Source organism: Protopterus annectens, chromosome 13.part0, assembly GCF_019279795.1.
Source record: "Protopterus annectens isolate FY-2018-M chromosome 13.part0, PAN1.0, whole genome shotgun sequence".
Classification (NCBI taxonomy): domain Eukaryota; kingdom Metazoa; phylum Chordata; order Ceratodontiformes; family Protopteridae; genus Protopterus; species Protopterus annectens.
In genome coordinates this window covers 13,097,722-13,109,870 of record NC_056747.1, presented here as the reverse complement: position 1 = coordinate 13,109,870, position 12,149 = coordinate 13,097,722, and the positions used below count along the sequence as shown (strand labels likewise).

Genomic DNA, 12,149 nt, shown 5'->3' with positions numbered 1-12,149 from the left:
TGTCTTTATGGACACAATCTGATAAATACAGACTGGCTACAATCTGGTGGAGAGTGATTCGCTGAGGGGGAAAAAAAGACAGAGAACTTGGTTAAGAGATAATGTTCTCTGAAAGCATTCAGGGGCTTTCCCAAGGTAGTTAATGTTCTCTGAAAGCATTCAGGGGCTTTCCCAACTGGGAGAGCTATAAAGACAAGCCAAAACCAATCAGCACTTAGTAGATAGATGCACAGGCTGCCCCATGCATCTTAGCATGGATGAGCTTTCTTTTAGGTTAACTCAAGTCTGTCTGCGACTGTCAGTTTGGGACGTCTGTTCCTATTAGGAGTTTGAAATGTCAATATGTGAAGGTGTACATAGCTTTGCATGTTAGTATTAAGTTAATGGATTTTAGGGGGTATTGGGTTGTGTTTTCTTTTGAGGGCTTTCAAAAAATGAAGTTTTATAATATGTGACATATGCTCAAATGGACATGACAAGAAATAACTACATAAAAGTTCAACCTGCCAAACAGTGTATGCATCTAACAAAAAAACTGGAACAAGACATTTAACAAAAAAGGTGTTATACATAAAAGATGGGAATAACTTTTTAATACAATTATGCCTTCTTCAGTGTCTTTAAATGTAAATGGCCTCACAGATAAATACAAACAAGAAAGAGTAGTGAACTATATTAAAAATGTAGAGTACAAACAGCTATGTTACAGGAGACACACCTAGAAAGAAATGAACATGTGAATTTGATAAAGAAATGTTTTCAGGATGATTATACAGCAGAATACCTGGGACAAAAGAAAAGAGGAGCACTTACATTAACTGAAAGAGAAACTCCACTAGTGATAGAAGATGAAAACAGATATTAATGGCAGATATGTAGTGCTACGGGGCTACTGGCAAAGGAATAGGATTACACTGGCATGTATTTACATTCCACCTAAAATTACTGTAATGGAGCTTAAGAAAATTCTGGAAGAAATGATCAGTTTTCAGCAAGGAATATTACTTGTAGGTGTGGACTGGAACTTGATTTTCAGCAGCGAGGATGTGTCTGGGGGGACCAGAAAGGAAATATAACAAAGGAGGTAGATTTTTGAAGAAGTTTATGAAAATATTTGGCATGGAAGATGTGAATTCAGTAACAGGAGTTTGGAGTGAATTTACATATTATTCCCCAAAATACAAAAACTGGGCTAGGCTAGACAGAATTAACATTTCACAAACACATGTGCATTTAACTGAAAGTCCTGATACTCACCCAACAGATCATGCGCCAATAATAGCTAAAATAAAAATACAGGGTAATGACATACAAATTAGACATTGGCACTTTCACACTTACCTGTTGAAAAGAGAGGAATTTAAGGAATGGGTAGTAGAGATTATTCAGGAGCTGTTAGAGAGGATACAAATTTCTTCTGAACATATAGCTAGGAAGTGGGATACAAACGAAGGTGGACTTTAAAAATAGGGTGGAAATAAAATAAATGGAGTTATAGTTAAGAAGTAATAAGAATTATTTAGAAGTTATGAATTATTTAGAGGGACTGACAAATGTGAAAGTATTGCAGGATAGGGGGAATCTTACAGAACAAGAAGAGGATCAACTGCAGAATGCTAGGCAGAAAATAAGGGATTACCTCAATAATATACACAAGCTTAGAAAGATTGCTGTTAAGCAACTGTTTTTTTTTTTTTTTGATAATAACGCTAGAGCACAAAAGCTTTTAGCATGTTTCAGGCAACAGAAAGTAGAAAGGTCCGTCACCAAACGTAGGGAGTCTATAACAAAGAAGATAACAAGAGATCATTGTGAAGACTGGTAGAGATGGGTGAAGGCTGCCACCCTAGTCAAATAGAATTTGGTACAGAATTCTATTATTTGTAAATACTGTGAATGTTGAACTTAAAACAATGTGGCAACATTGCCATCTGCTGTAAAGAAAGCTAAGCCAAGCATTTCTTGTTGGTCCTTTGAAATTAAAATTATTTCATCACTGCCTTTGATGTTTTACAAGTTGGCTCCAGTCTGGCTAGATGAAGGCTTCCTGCCTACTGTTTTAAGGCTAAAGTTAATGACCAGAATTAATTTGTGTTTCTTCCTACTTTATTTTGCTTTTGTGTCATCTTAAAAGTACTCAATTGTATTTATTACTGCTTGGTGTAACTCATTCTAAGCCTTTTAGTTTAAGCACTTGGGCTTCAGGCCAGTTATTTTACATTGAAAGGGTTCGTGGTCTGCACTCTTGTGAGATTAGAGGCTGGACTCTGCCCTTCTAGCTGGGAATTTCTGGTTAAAAGCTTATAGTGCCTGCATATTTGAACTGCTTCTTACTGAAATTGGTACACCTTGTTTGCTGTAGCATAGACTAGATCCAGGCCTGCTGAAACTAGCTTTGTTTGTATAACTTGAGCACTAATCCAGGCATTCTTTAAAGTATTCAATTGTATTTATTACTGCTTGGTAGTAACTTGATTAAAGTGTAGCTATCATTCTAAGTCTTTTGGATTAAGCACTTGGGCTTCAGACAAGTTGTTTTACATTAGGAAGGTTTGTGGCCTGCACTGTGGTGGCAGGACAGGTAGCTTACATCCTTCTAAGTTGGGAACTGCTGATTGAGGGCTCAGTGTCTGTTATTCGAAAAGTGTATTAATTCTGGTTTAAGCACTTGGGCTTCAGGCCAGTTATTTTACATTAAAAGGGTTCGTGGTCTGCACTCTTGTGGGAGGAGAGGCTGGACTCTGCCCTTCTGAGCTGGGAATTTCTGGTTAAAGGCTTATAGTGCCTGCATATTTGAACTGCTTCTTACTGAAATTGGTACACCTTGTTTGCTGTAGCATAGACTAGATCCAGGCCTGCTGAATCTAGCTTTGTTTGTATAACTTGAGCACTAATCCAGGCATTCTTTAAAGTATTCAATTGTATTTATTACTGCTTGGTAGTAACTTGATTCAAGTGTAGCTATCATTCTAAGTCTTTTGGATTAAGCACTTGGGCTTCAGACCAGTTGTTTTACATTAGGAAGGTTTGTGGCCTGCACTATGGTGGCAGGACAGGTAGCTTACATCCTTCTAAGTTGTGAACTGCTGATTGAGGGCTCAGTGTCTGTTATTCTAAAAGTGTATTAGTTCTGGTTTAAGCACTTGGGCTTCAGGCCAGTTATTTTACATTAAGAAGGTTCGTGGTCTGCACTCTTGTGGGAGGAGAGGCTGGACTCTGCCCTTCTGAGCTGGGAATTTCTGGTTAAAGGCTTATAGTGCCTGCATATTTTGAACTGTTTCTTACTGAAATTGGTACACCTTGTTTGCTGTAGCACAGACTAGATCCAGGCCTGCTGAATCTAGCTTTATTTGTATGCTGCTTGTTTGTTTGCTTGTTATTTCCCTGAAATGCTAATTCCACCTAAAACGCGGATTTTCAGCGCTTCTGTGGATCCCTAGTGATATCTGCATTGCTTACTGTACTTATTTCCTAGTTTCACTTGAAAGAAAGTTACTGTTTGTCGTTTTTGCATTTAAGTTACCTGTAACATTGCATTTAAGTTACCTGGCACTTGCTCACTATAGCAATTATATAAGTCAGCACTAAAATATTAAAAGCACTACACCCTCACAAACTCCCCTTGAGTACCTCGTTCCCCACTGCCCTTTTTTTCAATTATAAAGGAATTCCCAATACTATTCTAGCATGTCCAAAGGTCAGTTGTCAATCTTCTCTCCGGTCCAGCTGGTGAATCTGGGAATCTTGAGGCAGTGTTACAATTGCCTCATGTACACAGACATCCCTCTCCTCCTCCCAACAAATTCCAACACATGTGAGAGATGCAACCATATAGTCATACTGGAGGCTAAGCTCTCTCAACTCAGTACTGGCGAAACCAGTCAGAAGGAGAAGGAAACCACACTCACTACAATTCCAGTCTCACATAGACCTACCACGACAGCAAACCAAACACAAACACACAAAAACATACTCGGAGGCTCTAAATAAAAATGTGCCTAAGCAGCAGAGACCTCCAAAGCAGACACCCAAGCAACCGCTACCCCAAAACAAAACACGTGCAACACATAGCTCACAAAGCCAGTGTGCCGAACAGTCACAGCCCTTAAGGCTAAACAACACACCTGATACACTTGTAATAGGTGACTCTATCGTCAGGCACACTGACGTCCCGCTCACCAGGCTGAACAAGGAGAGGATCACGGTGAGCAGCCTGTCGGGCGCTAGGATCCACCACATAACACAAGCACTCAGGTCACTCCAAGGCAAGTACAAATATGACTCAGTCATTGTCCATGCTGGTGTGAATGACCTGAGACGTACCTCCCTGGACTACATGAAAAGAAACATAAAGGAGCTCTCTGAGCATGTAGCCCAGGCACCCGGTATGACCCTGACCTTGAGTAGCATCTTACCCTCACCAAGAATGATGCCACAATATGAAGACAAGATGATCAATTTCAACAATTGGCTTAAGTACTGGTGTCATTCAAAGGGGATCCAATGCCTGTCAGCTTGGGATGATATGCTCGACAAGCCACGATGCTTCGCTAGGGACGGCTTGCACCTGTCACCCCTGGGCTTTCGGATATTGGCAAAGGCTCTTGCTACCCCCATAGTGCCTTTTTTAGGTAAGGCTCAAAAGACAAACCCACCTCCATAGGTATCACAAGGGATAAGAAACTAAGAGTAATGCTACTCAACGCCAGAAGTCTAAACCTCAAGATGCACGCACTCGAAACTCTCCTTAGCATAGAGAACATAGATATCTGTGCAGTAACAGAAACCTGGTTCAGGGCTCCCGAGAGCACCCCAGCACTACCAGGTTATACCTCATACCATGCTTTTTGGCCCCAAAACTTGGATCGAACCACAAAAGGAGGGGGAGTATCGATATTCATCAAAGATACCCACACCTCCAGGTTGGTGGCAAAGCACGAAGCATCAGAGACTATCCATGTGCAACTAACAGTGGGTAAAACTGCCTTCCAGTTTATAGCCTGCTACAGACCACCCTCCCAAACCCAGGAACCCCACTCGGCCTTCCTGAGAACACTGGAAAATATGAAGGTCTCTCCAAACACCATTATATTGGGTGACTTCAACTACCCAAACATAGACTGGGAGCATTACTCTAGCTCCAGCACCCTAGCCCAAAGGTTCCTAGAATTTATAAACTCAAATGCTATGGAACAACTTGTTACCACTCCCACAAGAGGGGAAAACATACTGGACCTGATCATCACCAACAGGGGACTCTATGCTCCAGACCAGAAGTGTATCCCTCACTGGTAAGATCAGACCATAAACTAATCTCACTGGATATTCACATCCCGACCCCACCCCTGCCCAGAAAACCACAGTGAAAAACTTCTCTAAAGCAAATTTCACACTCCTCAAAACTGAGGTGGAATCCTTCAAAGCCCCTGGGCCTGTGGAAAATACGGCCCATACCGCAGAATCCTTTATAAACGCATTCTATGAACACCTTCAGGAATGCATGGATCATGTGATCCCAAATAAAACCAAGACCCAATCCTCCAAAGGCAGACGTCCTGTCTGGTGGACCCCAGCCATAAACAAACTATACAACAGAAGGAGGAAGCTACTAAATGATAGAGCAAAATCCCAAAAAGGGAAGGCATCACTGATCAGTATTAGCAAAAAACTACGGGCACACATAAAATTGTCGAAGGCCAGCTTCGAGAAAAAAATTGCACAGGACACTAAGGATAATCACAAGGCTTTCTTTAGTTATGTTAGGAACCTGGGTGGTAATTCCCAGATATGCTTAGAATTAGTCCAAAATGACAAAAGATACACCGAACCCACAGACATTGCCAACATCCTAGCTGAAAGGTTCAGCAAACTTCTCCTCCCCACCAAAAGGGCAAATATCTATCCCAGCAGAGTGCTGCCCCCCTGACATCTGAGATGCTCAGGTAAGAGCCGCCCTCTCCAAAGCAAAAAACACAGCATCAATGGGACCAGACGGTGTCCCGGGCTGCGTCCTACATGAACTCCAAGAAGAGCTAAACCCAAACATAAAACTACTGTTCAATCTCAGCCTTACTACAGGATATGTGCCCAAAGAGTGGCGTACAGCAACAGTGGTCCCTCTCCATAAAGGTGGTGCCTCAACGGATCCTGGAAACTATCGCCCCATAAGCCTGACTAGCTTGGTCTGCAAAAGCTATGGAAAGGATCATCATGGACCTAATAAATAAAGATATTGGGGCCCTACAAACACTGGATCCTACCCAGTTCGGCTTTGTTAAGGGCAGATCCTGCCTCTTAAACCTGGTTGATTTCTTTGAAACAGTCACCAAGGCCATTGACGAGGGGAAGGTGGTCCACACAGCCTACCTGGACCTCCGAAAAGCCTTTGATACAATACCCCACTCGGGCATTATAGATAAGATCACCAGCTTAAATATAAACCCCTATGTCACTAGATGGATTGCAAATTGGCTCAAGGACAGAACCCACATGGTTAGAATTGCTGGAGCCATGTCAGACTCCAAACCAGTTACAAGTGGCATCCCACAAGGCTCAGTCCTGGGATCTCTCTTGTTCGGTATATATTTCTCGGAAATACAGGCCAACACGGAAGGACTGTGGCTGACCAAGTTCGCAGATGACTGCAAACTGGGCGCCATAATCGACTCTCCAGCTGACACAAGCATCCTCCAAAAGGGCCTCATAGAAACAGACAACTGGTGCCAGAGCCATGGCCTCAAGCTAAATGCCAAAAAGTGTACAGTCATCCCCTTTGGCAAAAACAAAGTGCCCACAAATTACCACATAGGTGGTAATCCATTAAGTACAGAAGAAGTAATTAGGGACCTGGGGACTCAAGTTGATAGCAATCTCTCATTTGACAACAACGTGGCCAAAGTGGTTAGAAAAACATTTTATATAGCCCACCTAATCATGAAGGGATTCACATCTAGATCAGGGGACGTCATCGTGCCTCTTTACTCATCCCTCCTCAGGCCCATAATTGAGTACAATGCCCCTTTTGGGATGTACCTTACCAGACACCTGCAGCAACTGGAAAGACCCCAAAAGTACCTCACCAAGAGGATCAAAGGGCTCAAACAGATGCCATATGCTGCCCGGTTAAAGAAACTCCAGCTCTACTCAGTGGCATACCGCCTGTTCAGAGGCGATCTGTGCCTGACGTATAAAGCCATGTCCAACCCGGAATTAATGGACATGCTGCACCTCAGAAAATCCAAATCCCATCGAGCTCTGGCTCGAGAGACTTGAACCTCAGCACTGAAATAAATAAGACATGCTGGAGGGACAGATTCATAACCCAGAGGCTCCCTTCACTCTGGAATAAAATCCCAGTCCAGGTTAGGCAGAGTCCCTCATTGACTGTCTTCAAGAGGAATCTTGATGAGTGGATGGGAGATCGTAGGTTTACCCCGGGTATCACTTCTGTGTCACTGTTAGACAGAGGCACAGTATACTAACCTCGAAAAAGGGCATAGCAAAATAAATTTAAAATGGGTGGCGAAAGCCAAACACATTCTGGCTAGGCTTATAAATGCCCTAGGGCAGATAGCCTAGTATGAACCTATGAACCTATCACTTGGTCCCAGAATTTAATACAAGCTATTGGATTATTAACCAAATAACTAAGAATTAGTCACTTAGAGGCAAGACAGTAAGATGCAAGCAGTTAATTTTTTTCAGTCCCTCTAGTCTTGTACATAGGTCAGGCATATTTTTATCAACCAAAGGAGAAGTTGTGGATAGCAATTAATAAAGAGTTAAAGGATTTTATCTGGGAGGGGAAGACAGCAAGAGTCAAGTAGGATAAGCTGATTCTTCCAGTAGAACAGGGTGGATTGGGATTACCCAATCTGAAGGGGTATTTCAGAGCTACACAGTAAATGCCCCTATACATAGTACAAGCAGAAAACTACAATTCAAAATGTTAAGGGATGAGGATGAAACATGGGGGGAAGCTCAAGAAACAAGGATAATCTGGGATTCTGGATGCAAGCCTTTAAGGAAAACAATAATTATGCAGAATATTACATCCATAAATTAGCAGAAAGTATTCTAAGAACTAAACCAACACGGGAATGGAGAAAGGAGATTCTGCCGATAGGGATGACTGCAATTAGGGATGCAGACAATAGGCAAGAGGGGGCCAGAACTAACTGGAGAAAACTGACAAAGGAACCAAGGTATTGGAAGCAAATAACTAGAGAGGGAAGGATGATAGAATGGGAAGACGCTAAGAATTTATTTGGACTGCAGGTTAGAGAATGCCTTCCCTATCAGGGATCGATATCGGAGTATAAGCAAAGAGAAAGAAACTGGGGGGGTCCTAACCGAAAGACCAGCACTGTTAAGAGTTAAACAGAATCTAGAACAGAAGCTGCCACGAAAAAAGGAATAATTAGTACAGCATATAAAATATTACACAATAATTATAAGAATCGCTCAGCGGAGGTTAGAAAGGATTGGAAAGAGAGATTAGATAAGCAAGTCACAATGAAAACAATGGGAGGCTATATGTATGTCTCCCAAATATGAATCCAAAAAAGTAGAACCTGAAGGCGTACAATAAAGTTCCCAGACTGCTCTTCTTAAATATTGTTAGTACACCATGAAACTGATAAATTTAGACGCTCTAAGTCATAGATATATCAACTCTTATTAGTAAAAACCGAACCACATGAATGTTAAACACATACGTTTTTGGTTTAAAAACTTCCATCAGATGTGAGCTCATGTAACTTAACATGGTATTTGAACTAGTTCAAATTCCACAAGAACCAATCATTTCCTTCTGTTTAACATATTTGATTGACATTCAGGAAATCCCATTAAGTAAAATGCTTTTTCCTAAATAAAATACATAATATGAATAAAAACCATTGCATAAGTGATAATTCATCCCGAACCATAAATTAATATTCAATTTGAACTTAAAACATTGATAAAAGCTTAACAAGAAGCTTTAATAAAAACATTTATAAATATCAAGAAATATATTAAAATATATATGTATGTATGTATGTATGTATGTATTTTCCTTATAGGAAGACATCAAAGAACCATTACCACCATCTTCTGGTCACATGTTAATGTAACACTTTGACAGGACTTGTACTTTTTTTCTTTGTTTAGCCTTTTCCTAGGAAATGCTTTACCTCACAATTCTGTCCCATTCTACTATTAACATCAGTTTCCAAAGCATGCTAATCAATATATGTGTTAAAATGACACAAATTCAAAACATAGAATATCTAAAATAGTACAAAGTATTATACAAAGAAATGAATGAACGATTAAATCACATTTTTTAGAAACAGATTTGCAATGAATTCATAGTGGCACATCTATTAAAACCAATTTTTTCCATAAAGAGTATTTATACTTGTTGAACCTTTTAGACACTGGCTCTAAAATAATGATTGTGACTGCTATAACTTATAGGTTCATAGGTAGGTACTAAGCTATCTGCCCGGGGGCATTTATAAGCCTAGCCAGAGTGTGCCGGCTTTCGCCGCCCCATTGATTAATTAACTGAGCCTCTGTCAAGTAGAGCCAATGAAGTGATCCCAGGGGTGTACTTTCTGTTATCCATCCACTCGTCAAGGCTTCTCTTGAAGAGTGTTAGTGAGGGGCTCTGCCTAATGTAGTTAGGAATTTTGTTCCAAAGCATGAGGAGTCTCTGACAGGAATCTATCCCTCCAGCATGTTCTATTTATTGTTATTTAGCCACTCTTAGTTTGAGAAGGGGGGTGATGGAAATACATTCATTTAACCCTGGCCACTTATTCGCTTGTAAGGTTACCTGCCACCAGAGTATTCTATTTTTTCCTCCCATAACCCACCCCTAACATCATTTTTCACCTTCTCTAACACAAAAAAATGAATAGTGGGCTTCATTACATTCCTGCAAAACGTGAATAAGAAGGTGCACCATGCGCTGTATTGAAGTATCAATGAAGCAGAAACAGTCTCATATAATAAAATCCAAGTTTAATAGCAAAAAACGACTGCAGTAAAGAGTTAGCGCTTTCACGTTTATCACAAACGTTTCTTCAGACTTGAAGATGCAGTCAAAGGCCCTCCCTTTAAATACATCACATCATGAAGCAGCAATTAATTAATAAGTAGAATAAGCTGTGATAAATTGGCAAGAGCAGCAAAATCACATAAAAAATACAGAAATAAATACAGAGCAAGAACATGCTCAAAAGTGCTCAAAAAATATATTAATAAATATATTGTGTACTTGTTGTGTATGCTTAGAAACAATATAACAACAATCCATTCATATAATAATATTAAAGAGTTTAAAAAGTTTAAAAAGCACAACTTTTAAAAGGAAAAAATGTAAAAAATGTCAAAACAGGATTATGGCAGGTTAATGGTTAAGTGGTCTAGTGGCTAAGAACGGCTTGAGTGCTATCCTATCATTCAAGCCAAATTTATGACCTTGTAGCTTGAGTATCCACTTGGCCTCCCTTTCCTCAGTTAAATTCCTAACATCACCTAACCTACAGGTTTTTGTGACCAATTCTAAAACCTGAAATTTGAACTTGTGTGAATCACCTTTGTCTAGTACATGTTTAGCTAGGGCGTTGTTAGTATTGCCCTTGCTAATAGCGTAAACGTGTTCTCTGACGCATTCACGTAAAGATCTAGTGGTCATGCCAACGTAAAAAACATGGCATGACTGACATGTAGCAACATAGACTAAATTAATAGACCGACAATCAGCATATTGCTTAAATTTATAGTAACGATGTGTCACCGGATGCGTAAAGCACTCAGTTTGAAGTATGTGAATGCATTGCTTGCATGAATGGCATGGAAAAGTACCTACTTTCTTTGTAGATCTGTCACATGTCATATTCCTATCATAACACAACAATCTATTAAGTGATGACATATTTCTATAAGCTATTCGAGGTCTATCTTCAATTAAGCTCCTGATTCTATCATCCAACATCAAAATCCTCCAGTTCTTGTTTAGCACGTCCACAACATGGGTGTTCCTGTTAGTATAAGGAAGCACTAACCTATTGACAGATGACGTAGGAACTACTAGATGTGGAATCTCAGAGGAACCTAGTTTATTCAAAATCGGGGCGCCAATGGTGTCCCTATGGACATCACCCATAGCAATGTCATCTAGTACTTGCTTACGGTCATAGCCTCTGCTAATAAAGTTCTTGGCTAATTCAGTTTTATGATGATCATAGCTGTTGCTTTGTGTGGTCAATTTAGAAATCCTAGTGGCTTGATTTTTGACTATGTTACGATGTACATGTTTCGGGTGCATACTGGTACGATGCAATAAGTTGTTTCTCCAACATTGTTTTCTGAACAACTCTGTGTCAAAACCTGATGCTCCCTTGGTTATTTTGACATCTAAGAACTCAATTGCATCAAAAGAATAATGGCATTCAAAGCTCAAAAAACTTGTTGTCTTATTCAGGTAGCTAACGAACGTTAGCAGTTGTTCAACGTTGCCACCCCATAATAAAAGAACATCGTCCACGAATCTATTGTAATATTTGAGATAGGTGTCATGCTCAAGGCCTGTGTCAAAAACATACCGAGCCTCCCATTGTGCCAGCACCAAGTTGGCATAGGCATTGGCGCATGGTGTGCCCATAGCCACTCCTTTTGTTTGTAAGTAATACCTATCATTGTAACAAAGAACATTATTCTCAAGTGTGATTTCAAGAAGAGCCAAACATCTCACAATAATACTATTAGGTGTGTTCCTTCGAACCAACAGTTCCCTGATATATTCTATGCCAACGTCATTTGGTATAGATGTGAAGAGAGATTTCACATCTAAAGTAACCAAAATATCTCCAGCTTTGGCAGAATTGGATCTAGTATATGTGCCTAAGGATTCCAAAAAGTGTGAAGTATCTTTCAAGATATATTTAATTTCAGCCACTACAGGTTTTAATAGTTTATCTATATAAATTGACAATGGTTCAGTTAACCACCCACGGCTCGATACAATGGGTCTCAACGAAGGGTCGGTTGCATTTTTGTGGATTTTCGGTAGGCCCCTGAAGGAAGGTACTAGGGGTTTGTCCACTAGAAAATAACGATATAAGTCATTGTCAATAACATTGGTTAACATTAGATCA

General features: G+C 40.2%; 1 protein-coding gene across 1 annotated transcript in view; it reads right to left on the bottom strand.

The window, feature by feature from the left end:
* The window catches only part of UBXN6 (UBX domain protein 6), a 1,665,022-nt gene that overhangs the window by 1,630,856 nt on the left and 22,017 nt on the right, over positions 1 to 12,149 (bottom strand). The window lies entirely within an intron of this gene.